Below are 21454 nucleotides of genomic sequence, written 5' to 3'. Positions count from 1 at the left end.
CAATTCAATCATCTTGGGCAGACCATTTCTAGCAACTACAAGAGCCATTATTGATGTGGAAAAAGGAGAAATGATTTTCAGAGTACACAATGAGCAAATGATCATCAATGTTTTTAAGTCAATGCAACACCCCCCAGAGAAGGAAGATCATTTGAGGGTGGACATGATAGAGAGCCTGGTAGAAGAAATGTTAGACATTGATCAGCATGAGCAAGAAGAAGATAATCAAGAAACAATAGAGGAACATGTGGCTGAGGCTTTCATAAACAAAGAAGTGGAACTAAGCAAGAAAGAAGAGGTGCAAAAGTAAGAATTGAAGCCATTACCTTCTCATCTCAAATATGCATTTCATGGCACTTCAGAAAGCCTCCCGGTGATCATCAATTTAGCTTTGACAAAGAAAGAAGAAGGAGAGCTTCTTGATGTTCTCAGAGCTCACAAGGATGCCTTAGGATGGACCATTGATGACCTGAAAGGCATCAGCCCTACAGTATGCATGCATAAGATTCTTTTGGAGGACAATTCCAAAGCAGTAATTCAACCTCAGAGAAGACTCAACCCTGCAATGAAGGAAGTCGTCCAGAAGGAAGTAATGAAATTATGGAATGCAGGAATCATATATCCTATTTCTGATAGCTCATGGATAAGCCCAGTCCAAGTAGTACCAAAGAAAGGTGGGATGACAGTCATTGTTAATGAGAAGAGTGAACTCATTCCCACCAGAATGGTGACAGGGTGGAGAATGTGTATTGACTATAGAAGGTTGAATGATGCCACACGCAAAGATCACTTCCCACTCCCCTTCATTGATCAAATGCTTGAAAGGTTGGCTGGCCATGCTTATTATTGCTTCCTGGATGGTTATTCTGGGTATAATCAGATAGTGGTGGATCCAAAAGACCAAGAAAAGACTTCATTCACATGCCCAGTTGGAGTTTTTGCCTATAGAAGAATGCCATTCGGATTATGCAATGCCCCAGCCACTTTTCAAAGGTGTATGCTTTCCATTTTCTCAAATATGGTTGAAAAATTTTTAGAGGTTTTCATGGATGACTTCTTTGTTTTTGGTGATAATTTCAATACTTGCTTAAACCATCTAACTCTTGTCTTGAAACGGTGCCAAGAAACTAATTTGGTTTTGAACTGGGAGAAGTGCCATTTCATGGTACCTGAGGGGATTGTTCTTGGTCATAAAATTTCAAGAAGAGGAATAGAGGTTGACAAAGCAAAAGTGGAAATAATAGAAAAACTCCCTCCACCAACTAATGTAAAATCTGTTAGAAGTTTCTTGGGGCATGCAGGATTTTATAGAAGGTTTATCAAAGATTTTTCTAAAATAGCCAAACCTTTGAGTAACCTTTTAATGATTGATCAACCGTTTGTTTTTGATAAAAATTGCCAGCATGCTTTTGAAACTTTAAAACATAAACTCACAACAGCACCAATTATCACAGCCCCGGATTGGAACTTACCATTTGAACTCATGTGTGATGCAAGTGAAATTGCAATTGGTGCTGTACTTGGACAGAAGAAGGGAAACTTGCATCATGTCATATATTATGCAAGTAAAGTATTGAATGAAGCTCAAAAAAATTACACTACAACAGAGAAGGAATTGTTAGCTGTAGTCTATGCATTTGATAAGTTTAGATCGTACTTGATAGGATCTAAAATTGTGGTTTATACTGATCATGCTGCTCTCAAGTATTTGATGTCAAAACAGGATGCTAAACCAAGACTTATCAGGTGGATTCTACTCTTACAAGAATTTGACATTGAGGTAAGGGACAGGAAAGGCACTGAAAATCTAGTTGCTGATCATTTGTCAAGACTACCACCAGAAACAATTCAAAAGGCTTCATTACCTGTGAATGAAAGTTTCCCAGATGAACATCTTATGCTGATCCAACAAACACCATGGTTCGCTGATATGGCAAACTACAAAGTAGGGAGAAAGATACCTCAAGAATTCACTAAGCAACAAGTGAGGAAACTAATCAATGAAGCAAAGAAGTTCTTGTGGGATGAACCCTATCTGTTCAGAAGGTGCTCTGATGGAATAATCAGGAGATGTATTCCTGAAAGTGAAACAAAAGATATATTATGGCATTGCCATGGCTCAGCTTATGGTGGACACTTTGGTCCAGAAAGAACAGCAGCAAAGGTACTACAAAGTGGTTTCTATTGGCCAACCATCTTCAAAGATGCCAGGGAGTTTGTCCACCAATGTAATGAATGCCAAAGAGCAGGAGGACTAACAAGAAGGAACGAGATGCCACAGAACTTCATTTTGGAAGTAGAATTATTTGATCTATGGGGCATTGATTTCATGGGACCCTTTCCCCCTTCTTATTCATTCAGATATATCTTGGTAGCAGTAGAGTATGTTTCAAAATGGGTGGAAGCCATAGCCACAACTACCTGTGATGCACAAATTGTTCTTCAATTCCTAAAGAAGCACATCTTTACTAGATATGGAGTACCCAAGGGTCTCATCAGTGATGGTGGTGGTCATTTTTGCAATAGACAAATGGAGAAACTTCTCCACAAATATGGAGTTATTCATAAGGTAGCCACACCATATCATCCCCAAACTAATGGGCAAGCAGAATTAGCAAACAGGGAACTAAAGAAGATCCTAGAAAAAACAGTTGGTAGCACAAGAAAGGATTGGGCTAGGAAGTTGGAAGATGCACTTTGGGCATACCGAACAGCTTTCAAAACTCCTATTGGGAAGTCCCCATTTCAACTGTTATATGGCAAATCTTGTCATCTCCCTGTAGAGCTTGAGCACAAAGCCTTTTGGGCCACTAAACTTCTAAATTTGGATTCTGAAGCAGCAGGAGAGAAAAGATTGTTGCAGCTGAATGAGCTAGATGAGTTTAGGCTAGAAGCCTATGAAAATACCAAGATATACAAAGAGAAAGCTAAAAGATGGCATGACAGGAAGATTTTGAAGAAAGAATTCAAACCTGGACAACAAGTTCTCCTGTATAACTCACGGCTCAAGATATTCCTTGGCAAACTTAAGTCTAAATGGACTGGTCCATATTTGGTGACTAAGGTTTTTCCTTATGGGAGTATTGAATTGCTAGATGAAGCAACAAAGAGTCAGTTTACAGCAAATGGTCATAGAGCAAAACTGTATCTAGGGGGGCAATGGAACAAAGAAAAGGAGGTTCAGAACCTAGATCCCCCTTAAAGCAAAAATGAAGATGTCAAGCTAGTGACAATAAAAGAGCGCTTGTTGGGAGGCAACCCAACCTGAGGTAGTTTCTTTTCATAGCTTTTTTAATAAAAATGTTGAGTAATTGTTGTGCATTGCAAGGAGCTAAGTTTGGTGTTGCAAACCAAAACAATTTGAGGGAGAATGAAAACTTCTAAGTTTGGTGTTCCACCAAAAAATATCATTTAATACATTCTCACCTCTTGCATGATTCTAGCTCCAAGCAATCAAACACATTATTCAACTGTTGAATTGTTTTCTAGCTTTTATCTCATTAACCTTTAGCAAGGATACATGGTTTCAAATATGGTTAACTTGTCACATCTGAGGTAGTGGCAAACAATTAAGTTTGGTGTCCCTACACCAAAAATCAATCATGGAGCCACACTCAGTTTATACACACTAACCATATAATTAAGGGCTTGAGAAGCAAGCAACTTTGAGGATTATGCAGGACATGAGTCAACAATTGAAGACACTATGCATTTTAACTCAAAGAGAACACAACAGAAGGAAGAATCAAAGGGCTGCAACTTCAAAGGTTGTATCTGAACTTAATCCTTGCTGCTGTGTATTGTTTCGAACATGGGAACCATTGGTTGTCTTGCTAAAGTGTTTATCTAGTTGCAAGTGAAATTGTTTGCTAGAAAAATGATAAGTCTGCATAATGTTTGTCATCCATCACTTAGTTTAAATATTGTTTTGTTTCCCATATGCTTAAATAAAAGAGTTTGGTTTGAATTGAAAAGTAAAATATCCAATGTTGCATAAGTATGAATGGAAGTTGGTGGTGGTATATGTGTTTGATTAAATGCATGACTCATGAAATAATTGTTGCATAATATCATTCTCATCCAATTGTGAGTTAGATTGCTGTTATAAAGACTCTTATCAATAATGAAAAAGCCCTTGGTAGCAAAAACAGAAAGAAAAGGGAAAGAAAAAGCCAAAATGGCAAGAAAAACAAAGAATAAAGGTTGGATACCAATAGCTTGAATCTTAGGACATATGCCTGTGGTGTTCTTGTACTAAGATCTGCTTGGATGAGTAAATTCTAAGGGGTATTTTGAAACCCGGTCACTTAGATCAACTGATTTGGGATGGCCAATTGAAAATCCACAATAAAGAGCAACTTAGATACAGAACATTTAGTTATCCAAAGAGATGCTGGGCATCAATGGTCCTAGGAAGAATTAATGAGCCAAGTGTCTGTGGTGGAGAGATGTTGAGCAAAAAGGAAAGAAAATAAAGCCAAAGGCTATGCTGCAGCATTTGACACCCAACCTATAAAAGAATAATAAGCATGTTAAGCTTTGTAAGCCAAGAAAAGTTAGCAAGGGAGTGAGTAAAAAGTGAGTCTTATCACAGCAAGTTTAGCAAACCTTTGATGCAAAATGTATATTATGTAACAAGAACAATAACTTGAGTTGTCATTGTCTGCATAAATGCCCCATAGATCAAGTTCTGCTATCTGCATAATAAGGATAAGTATCCTTTTCTTATTCATCGCATTTACTCTTAGTTTTGAGGCTTGCTTGGGGACAAGCAAGATTTAAGTTTGGTGTTGTGATGACAAGTCATCATATACCCATTTTTCAAGCTAATTTCACTTGTTTTGTTAGCATTTATGCACTTTCTTGTATCCTAAGTAAGTGATTTGGAGTGAAAATGCATAACTTCTTTAAATCAAGCAACCACCATGAAATTAATGTTAATCCATGAGGTTTAAGCTAATTTTAAGTGAATTTTAATTGATTTATAAGCCTCTTGAATTTAGTGATACTTGGAGTGGTTGTTTTGGTTTATTATAGGTGAAGAAAAGAAAAGAAAAGAAAAGCGTGGCCTAAGAAGTGTAGCCTAAGGAAGGGAAAGCGTGGCCGAAGCAATATGAAGCGTGCCGCATGCAAGGGGGGAGGCAACATTGCCCTCCATAAGGGCACACTGCCCTCTAGGAGGGCAACATAAGAGAACCAAGAAGAGAAGGCAACTCTGCCCTGCCCACTACAAGGGCAGAGCACAAAATGTGCCTTGAGACCAAGAGGAAGAGAACCTTGCCCTGCCCTTGTGGAGGGCAGAATCAGGCTCTCCAAGGAAGAAATTCAAGGGAAAAATGTCACCCATGCATGCCACAAGACTCGAACAAGGAACCATGAGGAAGCCAAGAACTAAGGTTGATTGCCGTGCCAAGAAGCCAAGGAAATTAATTGAATTTGTGCCCCAGCCGTGTTTCGAACACGGGACGTGGAAGAGAGAACTCTGCCCTGCCCTTGGCGCGGGCAGGGCAGCATTTGGATTGGCGCACGATCTTGGCGCACCACACACAAATCTGGCGCACCAAATCCTTCCCTGGCAGCACCAGCGCGCACCACGATCCTCTTCTGGCAGCACCAATTTTTTCTGCCCTGCCCTCCGCGAGGGCAGGGCAGCATCCTATGCACCAAGCTCAATTCTGGCGCACCAACTTTGGATTCTGGCAGCACCAAGCACGTTCTGGCAGCACCAAGACAAATCTGGCGCACCAACTTTTCCTGCCCTGCCCTTGGCGCGGGCAGGGCAGCGTTCCACGCATCAGGGCGCACCAAACTTGCACAAGGCTGCACCACGGACGCACCACCATGCACCAATTTTCTGCCCTACCCTCCACAAGGGCAGGGCAGCCTCCTGGGAGTGACCTTTAATGGGCCAAAAATTCAAATTAAAAATCCATTTGAATTCATTTCTTCACCAAATCAAAAGCCCATCCAAATCCCAAAATCCAAGAATAGAAAGTGTATAAATAGAAGCTAGTTTGATGTAATTAGGACCTTTTACCACTTTGATTTTTACCTTTACTTTTGAATTTTACTTTCACCTTTCTTTTGAGCTTTTGCAATTGTTCTTGAGAGACTTGACCGAGAGCTAAGAGGATCAAGGGAGAATTGACTGATCTCCTTCCTCATTCTTACTTGGGCAATTCTACTCTTCTGTTTCTGAGTATTGGGTGTGTGAAATTGAGGAAATTCTGTCTCAATTCCCATCCAAACTCTTTTCAATTTGTTTTCTGCATAATTCAATTTTATTTCTGTTCTTCTATTGCTTCTTCTTTAATTTTCTGTCAATTTCTTAGATAATTCAGATCTGGGAAGGAAATTGGGTTTTAGGCTCTGCTACCTAAGCCCTTGAGTCCTGAGATCAAAATTCACTTAGGTTCTTCTGTGAACCTTGCTGCACTTTACTTTAATTTCTGTTTAAGCTTTCATTGCTTCTAATTCAATTCCTGTTCTGTTAATTGTGTCAATTCAACTCTTCTTTGTTTATGTATTGCAATCCCAGTCCTCAATTCCCTTTTATATTCAAGCCATTTATCTTTCTTACCATTTAAGTTACTGCAATTTAAGTTTCTTGCACTTTAAGTTTCAGTCATTTACTTTCTTGCTCTTTAAGATTCTGCAAATTTACAATTCTGTTCTTTAATTTACTACACTTCTCCCTTCCCCCTTTACATTTACTGTCATTTATTTCTTGTTAAACACAAATCACTCAACCAACACTTGATTCGCTTGACTAAATCACCCACTAAACTAAAATTGCTCAATCCTTCAATCCCTGTGGGATCGACCTCACTCATGTGAGTTATTATTACTTGATGCGACCCGGTACACTTGCCGGTGAGTTTTGTGTTGGATCGTTTTCCACACATCACCCTGAACCTGAAAGAACCTTGAAGCGAAAGCTAAGAAAAGCTAAGGCACAACTCTCTGTAGAGGATCTAACAGAAATCTTCAAAGAAGAAGAATCCATGGCAGCCGAAAACAACAACAATGCCAACAATGCAAGGAAGGTGCTGGGTGACTTTACTGCACCTACTCCCGACTTCTATGGGAGAAGCATCTCTATCCCTGCCATTGGAGCAAACAACTTTGAGCTTAAGCCTCAATTAGTTTCTCTAATGCAATAGAATTGCAAGTTCCATGGACTTCCATTGGAAGATCCTCATCAGTTTTTAGCTGAATTCTTGTAAATCTGTGACACTGTCAAGACTAATGGGGATGACCCTGAGGTCTACAGACTTATGCTATTCACTTTTGCTGTAAGAGACAGAGCTAGAATATGGTTGGACTCACAACCTAAAGAAAGCCTGAACTCCTGGGAAAAGCTAGTCAATGCCTTCTTGGCAAAGTTTTTTCCACCTCAGAAATTGAGTAAGCTTAGAGTGGAAGTCCAAACCTTCAGACAGAAGGAAGGAGAATCCCTCTATGAAGCTTGGGAAAGATACAAACAATTAATCAGAAAGTGTCCCTCTGATATGCTTTCTGAATGGAGCATCATAGGTATTTTCTATGATGGTCTCTCTGAACTATCCAAGATGTCTTTGGATAGCTCTGCTGGAGGATCTCTTCATCTGAAGAAGACGCCTACAGAAGCTCAAGAACTAATTGAAATGGTTGCAAATAACCAATTCATGTACACTTCTGAAAGGAATCCTGTGAACAATGGGACAAATCAGAAGAAAGGAGTTCTTGAGATTGACACTCTGAATGCCATATTGGCTCAGAACAAAATATTGACTCAGCAAGTCAATATGATTTCTCAAAGTCTATCTGGAATGCAAAATGCACCAGGTAGTACTAAGGAAGCTTCATCTGAAGAAGAAGCTTATGATCCTGAGAACCCTTCAACGGAAGAGGTGAATTACATGGGAGAACCCTATGGAAACACCTATAATCCTTCATGGAGAAATCATCCGAATCTCTCATGGAAGGATCAACAGAGACCTCAACAAAGTTTCAACAACAATAATGGTGGAAGTAACATGTTTAGCAATAGCAAGCCTTTTCCATCATCTTCTCAGCAACAGACAGAGAGTTCTAAGTAGAACAACTCTGACTTAGCAACCATGGTCTTTGATCTAATTAAAACCACTCAAAGTTTCATGGCTGAAACAAGGTCCTCCATTAGAAACATGGAGGGACAAGTGGGTCAGCTGAGCAAGAAAATTACTGAACTCCCTCCTAGTACTATTCCAAGCAATACTGAAGAAAATCTAAAAGGAGAGTGCAAAGCCATCAACATGGCCGAATTTGGAGAGGAGGAAGAGGTAGTGAACGCCACTGAGGAAGACCTCCATGGACGTCCACTGGCCTCCAATGAGTTCCCCAATGAGGAACCATGGGAATCTGAGGCCCAAAATGAGACCATAGAGATTCCATTAGACTTACTTCTGCCATTCATGAGCTCTGATGAGTATTCTTCCTCTGAAGAGGATGAGTATGTCACTGAAAAGCAAGTTGCTAAATACCTTGGAGCAATCATGAAGCTAAATGACAAGTTATTTGGTAATGAGACTTGGGAGGATGAACCCCCTTTGCTCACCAAAGAATTGGATGACTTGTCTAGACAGAAACTGCCTCAAAAGAGACAGGATCCTGGGAAGTTTTCAATACCTTGGACCATAGGCACCATGACCTTTAAGAAGGCCTTGTTTGACCTAGGGTCAAGTGTAAACCTCATGCCTCTCTCTGTAATGGAGAAGCTAGGGATCTTTGAGGTGCAAGCTGCAAAAATCTCACTAGAGATGGCAGACAACTCGAGAAAACAAGCTTATAGACTTGTAGAGGATGTTCTGGTAAAAGTTGAAGACCACTATATCCCTGCTGATTTCATAGTCCTAGAGACTGGGAAGTGCATGGATGAATCCATCATCCTTGGCAGACCCTTCCAACATTGCTCTGAGCATCTGTGAGGCTCCATGAGAGCCCTCTGTCAAGCTACTGACATTAAAGAAGCGCTTGTTAGGAGGCAACCCAATGTTATATATTATTTATTATCCTTTGTTATTTTATGTTTTCTGTAGGTTGATGATCATGAGAAGTCACAAAATCAATTGAAAAAGCAAAAACAGAAAGAAAAACAGAAAGAAAAATAGCACACCCTGGAGGAAGATCTTGCTGGCGTTTAAATGCCAGTAAGGGGCACCAGACTGGCGTTAAACGCCAGTAAAGGGCAAGAACTTGGCGTTAAACGCCAGAAATGGGTACCAGCCCGGCGTTTAACGCCAGAATTGGAACAAAGAGAAATTTTGCTCGACACTTGGTGCAGGGATGACTTTTCCTTGACACCTCAGGATCTGTGGACCCCACAGGATCCCCACCTACCCCACCACTCTCTCTCTTCTTCACCCATTCACCAATCACCTCAACACCTCTTCCCCAAAAACCCCTCACCTATCAAATCCCATCTTTCTCTTCACCACTCACATCCATCCTTCATAAAACCCCACCTACCTCACCATTCAAATTCAAACCACTTTCCCTCCCAAATCCACCCTCCCATAACCGAACACTACCCCTCTCTTCCCTCCTATATAACCCATCTTCACTCCTTCATTTTTACACAACCTAAACACTACTTCTCCCCCTTTGGTGTGGTAAAAGCATTGCTTTTTGTTTTTCCATAACCATTTATGGCATCCAAGGCCGGAGAAACCTCTAGAAAGAGGAAGGGATGGCAAACGCTTTCACCTCCGAGTCATGGGAGATGGAGAGATTCATCTCAAGGGTGCATCAAGACCACTTCTATGAAGTTGTGGCATTGAAGAAAGTGATCCCCGAGGTCCCTTTCAAACTCAAAAAGAGTGAATATTCGGAGATCCGACATGAGATTCGAAGAAGAGGTTGGAAAGTTCTTACCAACCCCATTCAACAAGTCGAAATCTTAATGGTTCAAGAGTTCTATGCCAATGCATGGATCACCAAGAACCATGATCAAAGTGTGAACCCGAACCCAAAGAATTGGCTTACTATGGTTCGGGGGAAATACTTGGATTTTAGTCCGGAAAATGTAAGGTTGGCATTCAACTTGCCCATGATGCAAGGAGATGAACATCCTTACACTAGAAGGGTCAACTTTGATCAAAGGTTGGACCAAGTCCTCATAGACATCTGTGAAGAGGGCGCCCAATGGAAGAGAGATTCAAGAGGAAAGCTAGTTCAATTGAGAAGGCATGACCTCAAGCCCGTGGCTAGGGGATGGTTGGAGTTTATCCAACACTCAATCGTTCCCACTAGCAACTGGTCCGAAGTTACTCTAGACCGGGCCATCATGATCCATAGCATCATGATTGGAGAAGAAATAGAAGTTCATGAGGTGATATCCCAAGAACTTTATAAGGTGGCGGACAAGTCCTCTACCTTGGCAAGGTTAGCCTTTCCTCATCTCATTTGTCACTTCTGTTATTTAGTTGGAGTTGACATAGAGAGAGATATCCCAATTGATGAGGACAAGCCCATCACTAAGAAGAAGATGGTGCAAACAAGAGACCCCTCTCATCATCAAATCCCTGAGATGCCTCAAGGGATGCACTTTCCTCCACAAAACTATTGGGAGCAACTAAACACTTCCCTAGGAGAATTGAGTTCCAACATGGGACAACTAAGGGTGGAGTACCAAGAGCATTCCATTCTCCTCCATGAAATTAGAGAAGATCAAAGAATCATGAGAGAGGAGCAACAAAGACAAGGAAGAGACATTGAGGAGCTCAAGCACTCCATAGGATCTTCAAGAGGAAGAACAAGTCGCCATCACTAAGGTGGACCCGTTCTTTAATTTCCTTGTTCTTTATTTTTCTGTTTTTCAAAAATTATGCTTATGTTTAGCTATGTTTGTGTCTTGTGATCATTAGTGTCTTAGTGTCTATGCCTTAAAGTTATGAATGTCCTATGAATCCATCACCTTTATTGAATGAAAAATATCCTTAATTGAAAAAGAGAAGAATTGCATGAATTTTGAATTTTATAACAGTTTAATTATTTTGATGTGGTGGCAATACTTTTGTTTTCTGAATGTGTGCTTAAACAGTGCATATGTCTTTTGAATTTGTGGTTCATGAATGTTGGCTCTTGAAAGAATGATGAAAAAGGAGACATGTTACTGAGGATATGAAAAATCATAAAAATGATTCTTGAAGCAAGAAAAAGCAGTGAATACAAAAAAAAGGAGAAAAACGAAAAAAAAAGAGGGAGAAAAGAAAGCGAAAAAAAAAGAGAAAAAGAAAAAGAAAAAGAAAGAAATAAAGTTGTGATCCAAGACAAAAAGAGTGTGCTTAAGAACCCTAGACACCTCTAATTGGGGACTCTAGCAAAGCTGAGTCATAATCTGAAAAGGTTCACCCAATTATGTGTCTGTGGCATGTATGTATCCGGTGGTAATACTGGAAGACAGAGTGCTTTGGGCCACGGCCAAGACTCAATAAGTAGCTATGTTCAAGAATCATCATACTTAACTAGGAGAATCAATGACACTATCTGGATTCTGAGTTCCTAAAGAAGCCAATCATTCTGAATTTCAAAGGATAGAGTGAGATGCCAAAACTATTCAGAGGCAAAAAGCTAAAAGCCCCGCTCATCTAATTAATACTGATCTTCATAGATGTTTTTGGAATTCATTGTATATTCTCTTCTTTTTATCTTATTTGATTTTCAGTTGCTTGGGGACAAGCAACAATTTAAGTTTGGTGTTGTGATGAGCGGATAATTTGTACGCTTTTTGGCATTGTTTTTAGTATGTTTTTAGTATGATCTAGTTAGTTTTTAGTATATTTTTATTAGTTTTTAGTTAAAATTCACTTTTCTGGACTTTACTATGAGTTTGTGTGTTTTTCTGTGATTTCAGGTATTTTCTGGCTGAAATTGAGGGACCTGAGCAAAAATCTGATTCAGAGACTAAAAAGGACTGCAGATGCTGTTGGATTCTGACCTCCCTGCACTCGAAGTGGATTTTCTGGAGCTATAGAAGCCCAATTGGCGCGCTCTCAACGGCGTTGGAAAGTAGACATCATGGGCCTTCCAGCAATACATGATAGTCCATACTTTGCCCAAGATTTGATAGCCCAAACCGGCATTCAAAGTCACCATCATAATTCCCAGCGTTAAACGCCGGAACTGGCACAAGAATGGGAGTTAAACGCCCAAACTAGCACCAAAGCTGGAGTTTAACTCCAAGAAGAGTCTCTACACAAAAATGCTTCAATGCTCAGCCCAAGCACACACCAAGTGGGCCCGGAAGTGGATTTTTATGTAATTTACTCATCTTTGTAAACCCTAGGCTACTAGTTCTATATATATAGGACCTTTTACTATTGTATTTTCATCTTTGGACGTCTAGTTCTTAGATCTATCTTGGTAGCTATCTTTATTCTTATGCTATCTTAGATCATTGGGAGGCTGGCCATTCAGCCGTGCCTAGACCTTGTTCTTATGTATTTTGAACGGTGGAGTTTCTACACACCATAGATTAAGGTGTGGAGCTCTGCTATACCTTGAGTATTAATGCAATTACTGTTGTTCTTCTATTCAATTCTGCTTGTTCTTGTTCTAAGATATATCACTTGTTCTTCAACTTGATGAATGTGATGATCCATGACACTCATCATCATTCTCACCTATGAACGTGTGCCTGACAACCACCTCCGTTCTACCTTAGATTGGGTGGATATCTCTTGGATTCTTTAATCGGAATCTTCGTGGTATAAGTTAGAATTGATGGCGGCATTCAAGAGAATCCGTAAGTTCTAAACCTTGTCTGTGGTATTCTGAGTAGGATTCAATGATTGAATGACTGTGACGAGCTTCAAACTCCTGAAGGCTGGGCGTTAGTGACAGACGCAAAAGAATCACTGGATTCTATTCCAACCTGATTGAGAATCGACAGATGAATAGCCGTGCCGTGACAGGGTGCGTTGAACATTTTCACTGAGAGGATGGGAGGTAGCCATTGACAATGGTGAAACCCTTGCATATAGCTTGCCATGGAAAGGAGTAAGAAGGATTGGATGAAGACAGTAGGAAAGTAGAGAGACGAAAGGGACAAAGCATCTTCATGCGCTTATCTGAAATTCCTACCAATGAATTACATAAGTATCTCTATCTTTATCTTTATGTTTTACTCATCATTCATAACTATTTGAGTTTGCCTAACTAAGATTTACAAGGTGACCATGGCTTGCTTCATACCAACAATCTCTGTGGGATCGACCCTTACTCGCATAAGGTTTATTACTTGGACGACCCAGTACACTTGCTGGTTAGTTGTGCGAAATTGTGTTTATGCCATGGTATTGAGCACCAAGTTTTTGGACTCATCACCGGGGATTATTTGAGTTGTGAAAAGTATTGATCACAATTTCGTGCTCCACATAGCAACACCAAACTAAGAATGCAATCATATGCCAACTTATTTGAAAAAAACTAAGCAAAGAAAAGAAATGTTACCTACGGTTGGGTTGCCTCCCAACAAGCGCTCTTTTAATGTCATTAGCTTGACATGTTATTCTCAACTTTTTTCCTCTTCTTCCAGTTTGTTAAGAGGAATGACCTCAAGGGGAGAAAAGAGCAAGTTGATATCCCTTGTTTTGGCCTTTTCCCAACAAGCTTTCTTTTGTTATTTGCTTGATTTGCTTTGCTTGAAGAGGCAGCAAGGGTTGGATTGCTTGTGGTTGACCTTTTCTTCTTCATAGATATGGTCCCTTGTCTTTTCGTCATGTAACGACCCAACTCCCAGTATGCCATGGTCATACAAGAAGCTACGTGTTACTAACTTATCCTTCCTAATTATTAACTATCATTTAATATATCAGCCTGTTTCTTGTTTGAACGATGCCAATTTTACGAGTAACTTTTTTTTTATTCATTGCGATGAAGGGAAAAAATAAACAAGCATACATTGAGAGTAATAGAAAAGCAGCATAAAGAAACATAGAAATACAACTGATAGTATACATCATGTACATTATAGCAAAACATGTAGTGTTTACACAAGATCAAGTCAGTTTACATCCTCGTCATCCTACATAGCTAATATATACACGCACTCCCAGGGCCTGGCCCATACAAAAAGCCGCTAAACTGGTGCCCAGGCTAGCCTAACCACTATATAGCTCCTAGCTCTCAAGTGTACTAACACAAGTGAGAGACCAACTAATAGATTATGTCAGACTAGAGTGTCGTCAAAAGAATGCCCCTTCTACTATTAAATTATATCTACACGTGGCCATTCAGAGAATCGCCGTGAGGCTCATCCATCTCCTCATCTTGCTCTATCTCTATCTCAGGATCCTCCTCCTCATCATCGTCTGCAGCTACAACTATACCCTCAGATCCACCAGAAGTACTGCTATCACTATGTACAAAGCCATTAGTGAGCACAGGTCCGTTCGCGTATATAGGGGCTACTCCACCATCTGATAGTGCCGGCTCATCAAGCTGTGGAAAATCAGGGATCAGCTCAGGGGGAAAGTCCCACTCTGGTGGTATCATAGGTACGTAGTCACCAGCTAACTCGGGGTCATCAGGAATGATAGGCTCAGGTTCCACCTTATTCAAGGGTTGAGCTGGTACGGGGTGTTTGGGATCATCAGGAAAAGGATGTCCTGGTGCGTCAGAATTTAACTCCAGGATAAGGGAAAGTCATATAGAGCATTAGGGTCAAAATGTGGGCTAGGCAGAGGATGTTGAAAAGATCAATTAGGTAACGCATATCATCTAATACGAGGCTCCAATCCCATAATGTAGTAACTGTGATGTACCGAATCCTCGTAGACATAGGGGTCCTCAAACTCATAGAATATCACGCCCGTCTCCATCTAAAGGGGAGGAAGGGAGAGAAGGGGTAGGAACTGGGAAGTCCTTAGTAGGTCGGGGTTGTTAGTTACATTCATTTGTTCAGTTCAATTAGCAGATGAATAATATAATATAGTGAAATAGTAAACCGAAGTTAAAGATAAATAAGTAGAGAAAAGAGAGAAAACAGAAAATAGAACACGAACAAAAGAATACAAGAAAATAAAACACAGATACAGCATACAAGCAGACAAACATAAAGAAGTAAATCACACACATAAAAAGGAATACAACAGAGGATAATGCGCAAACAAGAATGATGCATGTCTAGTCCTAGTGCAGGTAATGAGCTCATCTGTCGGTTTCTACCGCTCCCGGTGTAACCCAGCATTACTAGACGGATATGGCTTTCCAGTTGGCTATACCCTTGTGTACAGGAAATAACCCCTCTGCCACCACAGGGTCCACTGCACGCAGGAAATAACACATCTGCCATTGTAGGGATGTATACCGACACACCTTCTGTATACATGAAATAACCCCTCTGCCACTACAGAAATGGAACAAGTGGTCACGGTACTTCTGTAGCAGGAAATAACCCTTCTGCCTTACAGAAATAAAATATCGGTCTGTACTGCAGAAAAGCGTTCTCAGTGATCGCACCACCATCTATCTGACTCCCACAATGCAGCAGATGAACACATAGATATCTTTGGGGTTGCCTTAATGCAACAAATGACCTCTTAATAGGTCTTCTGTTCTTTATTATATTACTCTTATCTCTTCGTCTCTGTATTCTGCTCTGTTTATTATTTTTTCTGCGCTTCTTTACTTTATTCTATTTTCTCTGTTTAACGTTAGTATTTAAAGCTTATGTAAATTTCGGTATGAATAGTTAGCTGATGCCAGGGCATCTAGGCCAGTTTTACTGACCTTTTCTTTACTGTTTTAAGGTAGTTTCATGCATTTTCTTAGTGAGTAGGCATGTTTTGGATGAAAATACACTTACTCCATGATTCAAGCAACTATTGTGAATTTCACATGATTTCATAAGGATTTTGCTAGAATTGAATGATAAATTGATGATGCATAATCTCATGACTTTGGCTAGAGCTTTGATACGCCTTATTTGCTTGATTTCAGGACAAAGGAAGCAAGGAAGAACCACGTTAGTACTCACGTTAATCTAGTTAACGTGACCACTAACGTGGAATGGTAAATAGCTTGCAACATTAATGAGAAAAGTGATCACCAATAATGCCTGCGAAGCTATAATAAGTCCACGTTAATTGCCACGTTAACTTAGTTAACGTGGTAGTTAACGTGGAGATAAAAGAAAGCTCCAACGTTAGGTTCAGAGTCATGTTAACTTAGTTAACGTGAACTCTAACGTGGAAGAGAAGAACAATGCCAACGTTAGTGACACTCACCTTTGTCACTAACGTTGGATCATCTAGCATTGCCCACGTTAGTGGTCATGTTAAGACCACTAACGTGAAAGTTAACGTGGAGTTGAAATTGATGAGCCAACATTAGTGACACTCGCCTTTGTCACTAACATTGGAAGGTTGCATTCTCTACTACGTTAGTGGTCACGTTAACTTACTTAACGTGAGCTCTAACGTGGAGAATAGGGTCACTTAGAGCGTTAGTGACAAAGGTAAGTGTCACTAACGCTCTCGAAGGTGAGGCATACCCACGTTAAGAGCCATGTTAGTTACACTAACGTGAACTCTAACGTAGGGACAAAGGGCTAAGCCAACGTTATTGGAAAAAGTGAGTCCCAATAACGCTTGCGAAAGAGGGATAAGCCAACATTATTGGGAAAAGTGAGTCCCAATACTGCTAGCAAGGATTTAGAAGGCAATGTTAGTGGTCACGTTAGTGCCACTAACGTTGGAGTTAACGTGGGATATATGAGGGTGAAACGTTAGTGGAAAAGGTGATTGCCACTAACGTTCTCGAACCTACAATGTCACTTAACATTAACTTCAATAACGCCCATGCCTAATGCACACTTCTCTGCAAGCTGAGCACACTAAAGATTGTAACTGCTTCAACTCAAGATCTAAGGCCCACATCCAAGACTTGAAGAACTCACTAGAAGATCAATAGAAGTAGTATATATAGGAGTAGTTTTGAACTATAAAAGAGCTTTTGGCACCTTGGAGAACTAACCTCTGTATATTTACTTTTCTGCACTTTTAGCATGGATTCCTTTCTACCATTTTTATTTTCTAGAGCTATGAACAACTAAACCCTTTTCATTGGGTTAGGGAGCTCTGTTGTAATTTGATGGATCAATTATAGTTTTCATTCCTCTTCTTCTTTCTTCTCTTTTGATTTACTAGAAAGCTTTCGATCTTAATTCAATTGGTTAGTTGTCTTGGAAAAGAAACTCTCCATAATTGGATATCCTCTGAGTCTTGGAAAAGGGATGAGGAGATCATGCTAGAAATGCTTTCTCATGTTGGTCTGGGCGGATATAGTGACATGTAATCCTCCCAACACTTTGATTTGGAAATACATGTGGTATAATCAATGACCATACTTCAACTCTTCCCATGAGCAATTAAATCAAGGAATTGGGCAATTGTTCAAGCTTAGAGAGATTGGGTTGCAAAGGAATTGGAACCCAATCACTTAAGATTGCCAAGGAGATCAATAGATGCTTTGATTGAGGAAGAGATGAAAATAAATTTGATCCAGAGAATACAACATCTCCTGAGCCCAATGAATTCACCATTTCTGATCTTACCCATTCTCTTTACTTTCTGTCTTTCATTTCCATGTTCATTACCACCAATCCCCATTTAAGATTCTGCACTTTAATTTCTGCTATTTACTTTCCCGTCATTTAAATTTCTGCAAGTTCCCAAATCAAATTCTGTTTAGCTCAACTAGCATATTCTTCCAACTAAAGTTGCTTGACCAATCAATCCTTGTGGGATTCGACCTCACTCTATTGTAAGTTTTTACTTGACGACAATTCGGTATACTTGCCGAAGGGAAATTTGTTGAGAGACAAGTTTTCATGCATCAATTTTTTGGCACCGTTGCCGGGAATTGATTTTGTATCAACAATGATTAAGTTGGAAGTTCACTAGATTGAGCATTTTATTTTATTTTTTTGTTTATCTGATTCAGTCGATTACCTTCAGTTTGTTTAGTTTCTTCCTCATTCCCTTTACCCTCTCTGTTTTTCCTTCATTCTTTGTTAATTACAATTCTGCTCACTAACCCACTAACTGTTTGATAAATCACATCACCCACACTAACAATCACTCTAACAAGAATAATCTCTTCATTTCATGTCTTGCTGTGTGTTTTGTTAGTTGCATGATAGGGAGAAGAGGGGACCTTCAACTTCCTTTGATTCAGAAATTGAAAGGACCATCCGGAGACTAAGGAGGGAAGCAAGAGGGAAAGGAGTTGTTGGTGCTAAGGAAGAGGAAGAGTATTTTGAACCCAACATGGAAGAGAACTTGGAAAACAATCATGAAGAAGAAGCTCACAACCATGCTAGAGAAGGCCCTGCAAATCATGCTGGCCAAGAAAGGAGAGTTATAGGTTCCTACATCAATCCTAATCTAGAAAACTGTGGATGTAGCATCCAGAAACCCACCATACATGCCAACAACTTTGAACTAAAACCCCAGCTCGTCACCCTTGTTCAGAACAATTGCTAATTTGGAGAAAGTGCTCAAGAAGACCCTAATCAACATCTAACCACCTTCCTGAGAATTTGTGACACTGTGAAGTCTAATGGAGTCCACCCGGATGTCTATAGGCTACTTTTGTTTCCTTTTTTACTCAGGGACAAGGCATCCAAATGGCTTGAATACTTCCCAAAGGAAAGCTTAACGAATTGGGAAGATGTGGTGAACAAATTTTTGGCAAGATTTTACCCTCCTCAAAGAATCAACAGGCTGAGAGCTTAGGTGCAGACTTTCAGGAAACAAGATGGTGAGACTTTCTATGAGGCATGGGAGAGGTTCAAGGACTTAATAAGAAGATGCCCACCAGATATATTCAATGAATTAGTTTAACTTTACATTTTCTATGAAGGTCTTTCCTATGAGTCAAAGAAAGCCGTAGATCATTCATTAGGGGGCTCTCTAAACAAGAAGAAAACCATTGAAGAAGCCATAGATATCATTGAAACAGTAGCTGAGAATGACTACTGATACGTAAAAATTAGATTTCACGTGCAACCGGCAAGTATACCGGGTCGTATCAAGTAATAAAACTCACAAAGAGTGAGGTCGATCCCACGGAGATTGGTAGATTAAGCAACTTTAGTTAAATGGTAGATTTAGTCAAGCAAACATAGTTTTGATTTCATGAGCATTTTGATTTTTGAACATAATTGCAAGAATTTAAATGGCAAAGAATGTAAAGAACTAAAAGAGAGAAATAAAGTGAAAGTAAATAACGGAAACTTAAATTGCAAGAGACTTAAATGACATCAAAAGTAAATTGCAAGAAAATAAAGTGCTGAATTCTAAAGAGCAAAAGAGTAAATAGCAAGAAATAAAGAAACAGAATGTAAATGACAAGAATACTTAATTTCAAGAGTGTAGAAGGGAATTGGGCAATGGGTATTCAAGCACTAAGAGCAAAAGAAATGAGAATTAATGATAGAGAGAATCATTAGGGATCAGAGATGCTAGTTTTCATGAATTGATGTTAGTCAAATCCTTCTCAAGCATGGGTATAGATCCATGGCAAGTGGGTAATTGAATCCCAATCTCTTGGTGATTCAATTTCTCTCAACATAACCAATTGCCACTCTCGTGATCTAATTGTTCATGAGAAGAGATGAAGCTCAAATCTAATCCAGCCACACAACTCCCATAATCTCAACCAAGGAGAGTTACATCTCACATACTAACCAAGGTATATTGATTAAAGAAATCATGAAAGGATGAACTCTAAACTGAATTATGTGGCTCATTCCTCAAATTCACCACATAATTCATATAGATTAACCCCTCTCTCGATGGTGGTTGAATCTTTGAAGAATAAGAGTTCCCTCTTTAGATCAACCACTAGAATTGAGGAGGAAAAGATGAGTTCACCAATGCATTCCAACAAGCAGAGCTCTTCCCCCTAATGAAAGTGGGGTTTAGTGAGTCATAGCTCCAATTTCAACAATAATTGTCATAAACCAAAATTAAACTAAATGCAAAGAAAGATGAAGAAGAATAAGGAAATGCTTTTAAAGCTTAAGAAAATGAAGAAGAGAAGTTCCAAGAAGAACCAAAAATGCTCTCCGGGTATCCTCCCGGAAGTGCTAAAAAGTTCTCCAAATAAACGTGCTAAGAGTCTAAAAAGTCTAAGTGTCAAAAAGTCTCCCTCAAGTACAAACTCAATCTCTATTTATATTAGTCCTAAAACTCCTTAAAAGATCTTCAATTGGGCTAGCAATGTGGGCTTTCTCTTTGTTGAGTTTCTGGTTCAATTCAAGAAGTTGCTTGCCTTTGTGAGGAATAGAGGAAGCAGAGCAAGTTGGCAACAATTCTGGCCCATTGAGGGGCGTTATTGGCAACAACTCTAGGCTTAATGCACGTTGGCAACATGCATGGTGTTTTCCTGGAAGTGAGGTTGGAGACTTGGGCGTTGCTGGCCCAAGTTGTTGCTAACAACTTGCTTTTCCTCTTCTTGGCTCTACTTTCATGCTAAATGAAGCCCAGAATTTGAGTGTCAACCTTCTGCTTCAATATGGACTATTATACATCATTGGAAAGCTCTTGATGTCTATTTTCCAATGCCACTAGAATCACCTCAATTGGACTTTCCTAGCTCAAGTTATGCTTCTTCAAAGAAGGTAAGGTCAAGCTGCCAAGTTGTTGCCAAAAACGCACCCATTTTGCCAAGTTGGCAACGTGCCCGTGCCTAGCCTCCCAAAGCAGGGAAATGAGGCTGGCGTTGTTGCCAAAAACGCACCCTTGCTAGCACGTTGGCAACGTGCTCGTGCCCCCCTCCAGGGCTCATCTCTAGCCTTCTTGAATTTCAACTTCATGTTCTTGTTTTTAGGGCCTAAAGATGACTCTGGTTTGGCTTCAATTTTGTGCTCCACCATAGACTATTATATATGGTTGGAAAGCTCTGAATGTTAGCTTTCCAACGCAACTGGAAGCATTCAATTTGGATCTCTGTAGCTCAGGATATCTTCCATTGAAGAAGGTAAGGTCAGGCTGCCTTGTTGGAGTTGTTGTGGATAACGCCCCTATATTCCAAGTTGGCAACGTGCTACCTCCATTCTTCACCATCCAAAGCTTCCTGGCGTTGTTGCCAAACACGCCAATGTTTTCTTGAGTTGGCAACATGCTCGATGCTTCTTCAAGGCTCTAATCCTTGCTTCCCACGTTGCCATTGAACACGCCTATAGAAGCTGGCGTTGGCAACGTGGTTGCAGCATGTCCTGGCGTTGGCAACTTGGCTGGCAGCATGTCTTGGCGTTGGCAACTTGGTTGGCAAGGCTTCCTGGCGTTGGCAACTTGGTTGGCAAGGCTTCCTGGCGTTGGCAACTTGGTTGGCACCCAAGACTTGGTGCCTAGCCAAGCAACCATTTCTGGCGTTGCCAAGGAGCACGCCAATGATAATGGCGTTGGCAACGTGCTCAAGGTTG

General features: G+C 40.2%; 2 non-coding genes across 2 annotated transcripts; both read right to left on the bottom strand.

Moving 5' to 3' along the window:
* Positions 1-7409: 7409 nt before the first annotated feature.
* LOC112718602 (small nucleolar RNA R71) lies at positions 7410-7517 on the bottom strand. Its single transcript, XR_003160934.1, has one exon. It is a non-coding gene; the product is annotated as a small nucleolar RNA R71 (small nucleolar RNA).
* An 11229-nt stretch (positions 7518-18746) lies between these two features.
* LOC112718881 (small nucleolar RNA R71) lies at positions 18747-18853 on the bottom strand. The gene has a single exon (XR_003161208.1). It is a non-coding gene; the product is annotated as a small nucleolar RNA R71 (small nucleolar RNA).
* Positions 18854-21454: the final 2601 nt, after the last annotated feature.

This window comes from Arachis hypogaea, chromosome 10 (assembly GCF_003086295.3).
Source record: "Arachis hypogaea cultivar Tifrunner chromosome 10, arahy.Tifrunner.gnm2.J5K5, whole genome shotgun sequence".
NCBI lineage: Eukaryota > Viridiplantae > Streptophyta > Magnoliopsida > Fabales > Fabaceae > Arachis > Arachis hypogaea.
This window is presented reverse-complemented; position numbering and strand designations above follow the sequence as displayed.